The following is a 12,103-nucleotide window of genomic DNA, read 5'->3' on the forward strand; positions in this document are numbered from 1 at the left end:
ATATATGCTTGTTAGTGGTGTTTTGGGTTATAAACGCCGCAATTATGTCAAAATTTTTAAATTTTTAATATATATTTTTTATCAAAATAGAAAAAATAACTTATAAGTACGTTATGATGTATTTGAAATTTTTTATATTTTAATTAAAAAAACAAATATTTTTAAAATTTTATTATATTTTTAACGATATCATTAATCATTTTATAATTTTAACATTATGCTAGAGAAAATAATTATATGAATTTTATCATCATCTATTTTAAACTAATATTAGATATAAAAGTATTTTGGTAATTATATTAGAAGGGCAAATTTTACGATTATATCAATCTCGACTAGACCCAAATAATATTGAAATTAGACCGCTTAAAACTCAATTTAAAAAAAAAAAACTAAAACACTACATTATTTGCCCATTTATGGTTTAGGGTGTATAATTTAGGGTTAAATGTTTAAGATTTATTATTTAAAGGTTTAGGGTTTATGGGTTTAAGGATTATGTTTATGGCTTATGGTTTAAGGGTTGGGGTTTAAAGGTTATGGGTTAGTGGTTAGGGGTTAGGGGTTTATGGGTTATGGGTTATGGGTTAATGGTTTAGGGGTTAATGCTTAGGGGTTATTATTTTGTGGTTTAAGATTTAGGGGATATAGTTTAGGGTACTTTAGTAGGGGATATAGTTTAATGGTTTAAGGTTTAGAGTATTGATTAATTAGTGTTATTATTTTGTGGTTTAAGGATCAGAAGATATAGTTTAGGGTTATGATTAATTCATACATTTTGGGGTTAAGGTTTAGGGGTTATTGTTTTGTGGTTTATGGTTAGGAGATATAGTTCAGGGTTTAAGGGATATAGTTTAGGGTACTTTAGTAGGTGATATAGTTTAATGGTTTAAGGTTTAGAGTATTGATTAATTAGTGTTATTATTTTATGGTTTAAGGATCAAGGGATATAGTTTAGGGTTATGATTAATTCATACATTTTGTGGTTAAGGCTTAGGGGTTATTGTTTTATGGTTTATGGTTAGGGGATATAGTTTAGGGTTTAGGGGATATACTTTAGGGTTTAAGGTTATAAGGATATAGTTTAATGGTTTAAGGTTAAGAGTTTTGATTAATTAGTGTTAATAATATTAAGTATTTTGATTAATTAATAATATTATAAAAATATAAAGAGTAAATGATATTCAATTTTACTGGCATTTTATTGAAAAACGCCACAAATATCCATGGAAGCAAAACGCTGTCGTTTGATACTTTGTTATTAGTGGCGCTTTTAGTAAAAACGCTACAAAAGGCATGAATTACCGGTGCTTTTCAGAAACGCCACAAAATTATGTCAACTGAAACGTCGTCGTTTTCATTTTTTTTAGTGGCGAACCCTATAAAACGCCACAAATATCTGTCAATAGACAGCAGACGGCGTCGTTTAGTATTTTGTTATTAGTGGCGCTTTATCTCAAACGCCGCAAAAAGTTGTCATTATCGGCGTTTTTGAAGGAAACGCCACAAATATCTTTTAGGGGATTGGTGGGAAACGTCATCGTTTTTGTTATTTTTATTAGCGGCGTTTTCTAAAAACGCCGCAAACATTTAATTTTTTTAACTTAAACGGCGTCATTTCTGTGAGGCCCGAAATTGCTTTACTCTCTGCCAAAGTCGATTTCCCCGATTTCCCTCAAATTTCCCCCAACTTCTTCTCCCCCAATTATTTTACCCTAGTTTCCCAACATCCAACGCATATTCTCAGTTTTAGAAGGAAACTCTTCGCCTCTTCTCTCCTCCGACGCATCTTCTCCCCTCCGCCACCGCTGGAAATTCGGTTTGTAGAGGTATTTTACTCTTAAAAGCTACGAAGTTATTAAGTTTGATTTCATTTTTTTTTCTAATCAATAATATTTTATGATGATGATTTTAGAAAAAATCAATAAATTAATAAGAAGTTAGATAAATTAATAAGCAATCATTTTAGATTGAGAGTTTGACTTTGGTGCACCCGCATACGTTTTCTTTTGAAAAAGGAGAAAAGGTTGCAGACGAATGTCCACAATCTTGACGGAAAGGCAACCATTTTGACCATTTAATAATAAACTAAACTTGGTTTTTTCTTGACTTTGGCAGAAGACAGAGACAAACCAAATTGTTTTGGTTAATATCAGTTCCATTTATTTATATATTTGGTACACCCGATGAGGAGTTGTTTCAGAAGTGGGTTCAGCAATAAAGAACCTTCAAACTCCATGTTTTATTGGAGATTTTAATCAAGCTGTCTCATCTGACTTTGGGATATCTCTGTTTTTGAAGCTTACAAAATCTGCAGAATCATTGATGACTTCATTCTAGAAGAGTCCAAGTCCGGGCAAGTTGTGTGTCAAACCAGAAGATTGAATTTTGAAGACGTTCAAATCATAAGCACCCATTCAAGCATTTATAGCAGAAAATTTTTGTTAAGGAGAGCTTTGAATATTCATCATATTAACTTCTGTAAGTACTTTGAATGAAGATTGGTATTTGAAACTGCAACTTCAAGTTTCAATCGTATCTTCTCAACCAATCTTCTGTTTTTCTGATTCTTTGATGTTAATTCAACTCTTTTACTAAAGGGAGAGTGCAGAGTCTAGAATTGTTCTTTGGTTGCTCACAAGTCATTGCTTTTACAAAAGTTTTGCATACACTTTATTAGTCTTGCACTCTATGGTAGATAATTCTAGTCATCAATTTTGAGATTTAAACTCAAAATCTTGAAAACCAAGTCTTGTTATTAGGAACTTAATTTCAAGTGTTTTAGTTGTGCTTTAAACTTATCTGAGTGCTTTAAACTTAATGGGTTAGTTAACATACCAAAAAAATGGGTTCCTTCCAGTTTTGTAGAAAAAAACAATGGCAGAGGTCGAGCCCAAGTGGGAAATTTGCTGTGGGAGCGGACTTCCATTGTTTCAAACATAAAATCGAGCCCAAGTGATCCATCTAGTGGGATTCCATCGGTACGAGACATTACCCAATGAGTGTTGGATTTGTTAAGTTTTTTGTCTCCTATCTTTTATATATAATTTCGTTTAAAATATATTATATTTTGAAATATTTTTAACTGGTTCCTATATTTGTATTACATTATTGGTTTTTGTATTTTAATTATATAATATTCAAAAGGGTCAATTCTATGTAAAATTTATTAATAACTTGTTTATACATTTCTTAATCCCTCAAATTCTCTAATTAACTATAGTCATTCGAGGAAACATTACATACAAAAGCTACTTGAACGTGTAATGTAAAAACATTTGCAACAACTGCTGCATATTTTTGGGCTGAGAAGTTTATTTTGACTGAATTATATCGCAAAACTGACATGAAGTTTTACTAAGGAAATGTCATTGTCTTTCAATTTTCCATCACTTGATCTTGAACATTGACTGGATTACTCACATTATGCCTTATATCAATTTTCAATTTAGATGGTTGTAGTTTGAAGATGATCTATTTTGGTACAAATCAGTTGGATTTTGCTGACATTTAATTTTTAAACTTTTTCAGGGTCATTCTTCTGTATCTGTTTCTGAGACTCAAGTAAGTTTTTTACTTAACTACTTTTACATTTATGTTCTGTGTATTGAATCTAATTTGATAAAGCAATGCATTCCAGGGAGCAATTGAAAAAATGATCAGCCATTCAGATTGATAATTTTTGTATAAGTTTGTTAGCATCCTTATCAAGTATCAAATGCCTATCTGTTACTTCTTGTACCCTGCAGGTTGGTTATATAATTCCTTCTTGTTTGGGTTATTCTGTCAAGAATTACTTAGAAACTGTTCTATTTTACAATATTAACTAATGTACTAAACTTCATGATACCGAGTACCTGTTACCAAATTAATATATCATAGTATTTGAATTAATTTTCTACAAAAATATTTTTTTGACTGTTTTTAACCAAAACCTAATTTATTTCTACCCTATTTTTGTACTATGACGATTTTTAATAAATTTAATTATTACTATAATAATTATATGAAGTAATATATATGAAGTAAAATTATATTGTATACTAAATATGGTACATATACTTTAATTCCTTATGTTTTGGCTTTTAGGATAGAGTTCCATGTGTCTGTATTAGTGAATTAATGTTCTATGTCTTTCAGTTACTTCTTCCTGCTCCTCCTGCAACTATTGGTTCAACTGAAGCTGCCATTTAATCTTCGAATTAAAATTTGGTACTGATATAGATAAAGTTTTTATATTTGCTTAAACTGAAATATATTTGGTGCTACTCTTATAATCTTACATCAGTTCTAGGTACTATCGAGCACCTGAATTAATATTTGGTGCAACTAAATACACCACAGCCATTAACATCTGTTCTAGGTACAGGTTTCGTTGCTAAATTTTTTTCCTTATTTCTATGCATTTTCACTTTAAATTACTTAACAAATATTACTTTTTTGAATCCAGCCTCTGTTTGCTGATGAGAGTGGAGTAGACTAGGTTGTTGAAATTATTAAGGTACGTTTTATTTTAAAATTCTTGTAGACACTCAATTTTGCCCGGGCCCAGAAATAATTTCAAAAAAAAAATAAAGTCCAAGTCCAGTACAAAATTACAAACATATAATTTGGCCTAATCGAAATAGCCCATTACTTGAAAAGATTTAAGGTCCATCTACAAGCTTGACTTATATGGAAATATAATCTTCAATGATATGCAATCTTAGATATGATACAATCTTAGATATGATTGCAATCTTAGATATTATATGCAATCTTAGATATGATACAATCTTAGATATGATTGCAATCTTAGATATGATATGCAATCTTAGAAGATATGATTTTGTAATCTTAGAGATTTAATTTGTAGATATCTTTTAATCTTAACCGTTGATGTAATTGATCTGTACCGTTGGATTTGAGGAGGTTCAACTATAAATAGAGGCCTCTCCCTTCATTGTAAATCACTTGAGTTTTGGGAAGCAATAAGAATTCTTGAGAGCATTCACTCAAATTTCTCTCCCTCTTGTGTTCTTACTCTCTGTGATTTGTTCTTATTTTATTCTTCGTCTATCTTAGTTTTTCAACCCTTTTTATATTTTAATTTCTTCATTTTTCAAATATGTATATTTATTCCTATCTTTTATACATTTGATTATGTATTTTATATATTATAATATTTAACCTTTTTATATAGTTTATTTTCAAATATATATTTTCTATGCATGTATGTATATTATATTATCATTTCATGTATTTTGAACTATTGCATTATATTTTTATAATTTGTAAATGTTCTATTTATTCATTTTTTTAGTGTATGTCATTTATCTTATTTGTGCATAGTTTCATTTTTTTATATGCTATGTTTAATTATTTCTTTTATGTGCTATTTTATGATATATATATTGTTGTATAATTTTTGCATGTATTATGTTTTTCTTTTAGTTTACTCATGTTTTTATTTGTTTATTATCTTATATTTACCCTAGTATTTTTTTCCATTAAACGTATGTTCATGTTATTTAGTTTTGTCTTAATGATATTATTTATGTTTGTATGGAAATGTTAGAATATTTTGTACATCTATGCTTCATGATGCATTAATATGTCATCCTAAAACGTCATTTAAAATAATATTCCAAGGTTTTTTTTTAAAAATAAAAATAAAAGGCAATGCTTGATGTTTGGAAACTTCGAGAAAGGTAGTGCCCTAACTTACTGGGTTGTGACTTTTCTCGTTGAATTCGAATAGTCAAGCACCCTTCTAAGTCATTTTGAGTTTTCAAAACTTAAACAATTATTTCGAGATTTCAAAACATAGTGTCCTAACTTACTGGATATGGCGTTTTGTTGTTTCGAGATAGAAATTTTTGAAAGACGAGCTTAGTTTCGAAGGTTTTAAAATGTTGCGTCCTAACTTACTGGATGTGATGTTTTGACTCGTTTAAAATAAGTGAGCCTTAATTTTCAAAATTGAGACATTCTAATTAAAAGAGGTTTGCATCTTAAAACTTTCAAATTTCCGACATTAAAGACACTTGATAATCAATTAGGTACCAATTTTTGGGCGTTACGAGGGTGCTAACCCTTCCTCGTACGTAACCGACTCCCGAATCCATTTTCTCGAATTTCGTAGACCAAAATTAATGTTTTAAAACAAAACATTTTATAAGGTGATCCAATCACACCTAAAAAGATTGGTGGCGACTCCCGTTTTCGTTTTTCTTAAAGTCGATTCCCATTTTCCAAAACTCGGTTTAAAAATGGTTTCGACAATTCTAATCAATAATAGTTTTACCATGATGATTTTGGAAAAATTAATATTTTTGGGTTGCGATTTTGTAAAGATTTAATTGTTGGTTCTGTTTGGAGCAGAACTATATTGTTTCCAAATTAATTTTAAATTTTTGGCTTTTGAAAGTATTTTTAAATTAGTTACACTATAATAAGTTTTAAATTTGATATGTTTTCTTTTTTAATTGAATTCGAATAATTTCACTCAATTTTATTCGATACGACTCAAATTCATTTTGCTTAACTCGATAAAATTTTAAATTGAGTAAAATACTAAAAAATAAAGACATGTTAATTTTTTAAAATTACTTGTGAAAAAAACATACCGTCAATATATCAAATATTAACTCTATTATGATTCAAATTTATCTTTTATTTTCTCAATTTTTCTCTGAGCACTACTCCAAATTCAATAGTTGCTTTTTACGCCCTCTCAACAAGTGAAAATTATTTTAATGATAGCTATAGTTTTTATAAAATGAATCATACAAAAATCTTATTAAAAATATTTTCATCACAAAATTCAATCAAATCCTAAACAATTTATAAAAAAATAAAATATATGGAAATTTCAACATCATAAAGCAGCCATTCGAAATTGACAAATTGAAAAAATTGGGATGACACTTAGCCCACGTTTAAGTGTAAAAGCCAAAATAAAAGTTATATTGTATTGAATCTCTAGTAACAAGAATTGTATAAATTTTAAAGTTTATATGTTATTTAATTTTTTTAATTGATTTTAATTACTTATAAGGTTAGAAAATAGGTTGAATGTGAATATGTGTATAATAAAAATTTTATATTTTTAAAATTTAATAATGTGACTAAATTTTATTGGTGCTTAAAATTTTTTTAAAATCATCATAATGGAAGTTATTCTCATATTTTATTATTTACTTGAAAATAGAAATAGCAAACAGAGTGAGGCTCACCTCGACCCCGGCCCTGGCCAAATATACTCCTAACATACTCAACTTGATCCACTCAATTTAAAATTAAATATTAATTTATTATGTCACATTTATTTTATTTTATTTTATCAAAATAGAGCCATAGTTTTTTTTCCGCAAAAATCGCATTAATTTGACGCAAATCTAATACTTAGCCCACGTTTAAGTGTAAAAGCCAAAACATGAAAGAATTTCCATGTTCCTTCTTGGATTTTGACCACCAAATTTTTTTCTCAAGACTTTCTTTTTACTTTCAACAATCTCTTTTAGTAAAATATCATTCTTCTTCCTTTTGGTGGTTTCTCCCATACTTTCAATTTGACTTTTCATTTAGTGTATTTAAAAATAAAGCTTTTCAAATTTGATGGGAATTTCAAAAATTTTATTTAAATTTGACCATGTTGCTGTTTAGGAAATTATAAGTTTTTTTAAAGAAGGAAATTATGTATTAAATGTTTCTAATTCAAAATTAATATATTTTTTTCAAGTTCACCAGCAACTCACATAATTTACATAATTTACATATACATAACTTACATAATTTAAAGTTCAAATTTCATAACATACATAATTTACTTAACTTACATAAGACATGACTTACATAATTTAAAGATCAAATTTCATAACTTATATGATACATAACTTACATAATTTAAAGACCAAATTTCATAAGTTACATAATTTACATAACTTACATAATAATTTAAAGTTCAAATTTCATAACTTACATAATACATAACTTGCATAATACATAACTTACATAATTTAAAGATCAAAATTCATGATTTACATAATTTACATAACTTACATAATACATAACTTACATAATACATGACTTACATAACTTAATTATACTTATAAATAAACAACTTATCCGTGTAATTTATTATCAACTTTAGACTTCAAGAACAACGATATGGATAGGAGTTGGATGAATTTGTCAAGGGTAAGTAACGGCTATCAAAATAGAGTTCAAACTTTTCTAAATTTAGCATTTCAAAATGCAAGCCAAGAGAATATGATTCTTTGCCCGTGTAAGAGGTGTGGCAACATCAATTGGAATTTTCGTGAAGTTGTCTACGAACATCTAATTGTTGATGGCTTTATTCGGGGGTATAAAAAATGGATTTTCCATGGAGAGTGTACATCTAATGGAACTTCTTCAACAATTAATCCGACTTATCCTGATACTACTTACCCTCAGTATGTTAGAGAACATGACATGGAAGGTATGTTGCGGGATGCATTTAATATGCACAGTCATGGTGAGCAATTGTTTCCACCTAACTTTATTGCATTCGACGATTGTAATATTGGTGGAAATGTTTTTTGCGAAACGGGAACAAGTGCACCTGATGAGGAGCCAAATGAAGAAGCAGCGAAATTCTACAATTTACTTAACGAAATGAACGAAGAACTTTATGAGGGATCAAAATATTCAAAATTGTCTTTTTGTATTAGTCTATTTCACTTAAAATGTTTGGGAGGGTGGACCGAAAACTCTTTTACAATGCTGCTAAAGTTTCTGAGAGAGATGTTTTTGTTTGCAAAAATCCCCCAGTCTTGTCAAGATATGAAGAGACTAATAAAAGATTTGGGCCTTGGGTACGATAAAAGTCATAGTTGCCTAAATGACTGCATGTTGTACTGGGGTGATCAGAAGAACTAGCAGTCTTGTCATGTTGCGGTAAGTCTCGTTGGATGAACGGGAATACAGAAGATGTGAATGGGGATGAAGGTGGGACACATTTAAGAAAGAAGCCAGTCAAGGTTATGCAATATTTTCCCCTAATACCAAGACTTCAAAGGCTTTTCATGTCGTCAAAGACGACCGATTCTATGAGGTGGCATAATGATCAACGAACCGATGATGGATTCTTAAGGCATCCTGCTGATTCTCTAGCTTGGAAATCGTTTGACAGTAAATTTCCAAGCTTTGCAAGCGATCCTCGGAATGTGAGGCTTGGGCTAGCAACTGATGGTTTTAATCCTTTTAAAATCATAAGTACTTCATATAGTACTTGGCCTGTAGTGCTTGTTCCTTACAATTTGCCTCCATGGATTTGCATGAAGCAATCTTCATTTATTTTATCAATGATTATCCCTGGAGAGAAAGGTACCGGAAATGATATTGACATCTATTTGAAACCACTTATTGAAGAGTTAAAACAATTATGGTCGGGTGTTGAAACATATGATGTATTAAGAAAGGAGAACTTTAATTTACGTGCAGCTTTATTGTGGACAATTAATGATTTCCCGGCTTATGCTAATTTATCGGGTTGGAGTACTAAAGGACGTTATGCCTATCCTTGTTGTACTGCGCAAACTTGTTCAAAGTGGTTGTATAATGGGAAGAAGTTCTCTTACATGGGCTATCATCGATGGTTAGATGGAAATCATAAATTTAGGTTTCAGAGGACTCTATTTGACGGTACTGAAGAGTACAAAGGAGCTCCTAAGCAGACCATTGGATCTAAAATCTTGTTTATGTTAAAAGATATCAACTTTAGTTACGGGAAGATAAATCAACCATCTATCACGCAAACAAGGAGAAGATCGAGGGATGAATCTGAGATGACTCTGACGAAGAGGATAATTCTAATGAGGCGGACTTGTGGAAAAAAATGAGTATTTTTTTTAGTTGCCTTATTGAGAGCACAACATTTTACGCCACAATCTTGATGTCATGCATATTGAGAAGAATGTCTGCGAGAACATAATTGGGACAATTTTAAATGTCGATGGAAAATCAAAAGACAATCTTCAGAGTCGACTTGATTTAGTTGACATGAGAATTCGGTGTGAACTTTATACTGAAGTGCTTCCGAATGGGAAATGTCTGTTACGGCGTGATCTTCATACTAAAGTACTTCCGAATGGGAAATGTCTGTTACCGCCTTCTATTTTTCAATGTCAAAGAAAGAGAAAGAGGTGTTTTGCATGGTGTTGAAGGACATAAAGGTCCCAGATGCGTATGCGTCAAATATATCTCGATGTGTGAGTCTTAAAGATCGAAGATTATATTCATTAAAATCACATGATTACCACATCTTGATGCAAGATTTACTCCCAGTTGCTTTACGGTGTTGCATGTCAAAAAATGTAACATCCTGTATAATTGAACTATCCAATATAATGAAAGCTATTTGTGGCAAAGTTTTGGATGTTGAAGAACTTAAGAAAGTACAGGATCGAGCTGCTTTGACTTTATATAATTTGGAGAAGATCTTTCCACCTTCCTTCTTCACTATTATGGTGCACTTGGTAATCCATCTCCCTCACGAAGCAATACTTGGTGGACCAGTGTTTTATCGATGGATGTATCCTATAGAAAGGTGTTAATTTATTTCTCAAGTATTTATTCATTCGACTCTATACATTTAGTTACAACTTTTGATAAATATTGTATATCGTGTTTAGGTTCCTACGCAAATTGAAATCTTATTGTCGCAATAAGCGTTATCCAGAAGGATCAATTGCTGAAAGCTACTTGGCAAAGGAGTGCTTGACCTTCTGTTCTAGATATTTAGAAGATGTTGAAACACGATTAAATAGACTAACTAGAAATGTTGGGCTCAATGATCATAACTTGGCCGAAACTTATTTATTCCAAAGTTACGGAGAATCAATCGGCAAAGTTGAAATTGCAGAATTAGATGATATATCGTGGATACAAGTACATCAATACGTACTTTTTCACCACGATTTAGTTGAACCGTTACGTAAATAAGTTCTAAAATTTCCTCACATATTCGTTGTTTTGATTTGTTTATCTTCTAACCAATTAAACTTGTTTTTAACATAGTGAGTACTAACAAATTTTGAGATCTCGTGCACGTTCTCGAAGATTACAACATCGAGAGATTAATAAGTTATTCACAGAATCTTTTCATGAATGGTTAAGCCAAACGGTATGTAACTAAAGTTAATAAGTTACATATATTCGCAAAATTTAGTTAATCAAATAAGAATGTTTTTACATAATACATTTATAATTATTCAATTTACTTTCGATTCAATAGGTTTGGAGTGGGAAGGACGTCAATGACGAAGTTAAATGGTTTTCCCAAGGTCTGAACAGAGTAGTAAAAAGATATAGTGCCTTCCTTATCAATGGATACAGATTTCATACAAAGTATCGCGAGAGAATGAGGAGAACTCAAAATTGTGGAGTTGTTGTTAATTCTTCAATTACAAGTTATGCTAGTGCTAGGGATAGTAATCCGGTTGAGGGTAATGTGAAGTATTACGGACTTTTTATCGACATTATTGAGTTGGATTACTATGGCAGATGGAAAGTTGTCTTATTTCGGTGTGATTGGGCTGATGTTAATACTACTCGAGGAATTAAAAAAGATCAATTTGGTTTTACAATGGTGAATTTCTCTCGCTTGATTCACACTGGATAACAATTGATGGACGAGTCATATGTATTTTTCTCTCAAGTGAAACAAGTTTTTTATTCGAAAGATCCAATTGATGAGGGTTGGTATGTTGTACTCCGGAACACCCCTAGAGACTTGTTTGACATGGGTAATGGAAATAGAGATGACATCGTCGAAAGATTAGAAACATTACCTTTTCCAGAACAAAACTTAGATAAAAATATCCCTAGTACTAGTACACAACATCAATGGGTTCGACATGATGTGGATGAAGATATTTACGAATAATGATGTAGTAAGATTTTACGATTTTTTAATTATATGTAATATTATAATTTTAATCTTGGTCAAGTTATATAATTTAACTATTTTATATGTACTATTATTGTTGTAATTTGTTACTAAAACTTTAACTATTTTATGTGTATTGTAGGAAAAATGCGTAGAAGAAGATTACGAGATTTAAGTATTGTCCAGAAT

General features: G+C 30.4%; 1 long non-coding RNA gene across 2 annotated transcripts; it reads left to right on the top strand.

Moving 5' to 3' along the window:
* Positions 1 to 2,123: 2,123 nt before the first annotated feature.
* On the top strand, positions 2,124 to 4,655 carry LOC107952531 (uncharacterized). 2 transcript variants are annotated; one of them, XR_001698828.2, is made up of 6 exons: positions 2,124 to 2,481; positions 2,861 to 2,981; positions 3,532 to 3,564; positions 3,641 to 3,749; positions 4,141 to 4,363; positions 4,451 to 4,655. It is a non-coding gene; the product is annotated as an uncharacterized lncRNA (long non-coding RNA). The 2 variants fall into 2 exon arrangements; XR_001698827.2 differs by having other exon boundaries at positions 3,641 to 4,363.
* The last annotated feature ends 7,448 nt before the right edge of the window (positions 4,656 to 12,103 follow it).

This window comes from Gossypium hirsutum, chromosome A01, assembly GCF_007990345.1.
Source record: "Gossypium hirsutum isolate 1008001.06 chromosome A01, Gossypium_hirsutum_v2.1, whole genome shotgun sequence".
NCBI lineage: Eukaryota > Viridiplantae > Streptophyta > Magnoliopsida > Malvales > Malvaceae > Gossypium > Gossypium hirsutum.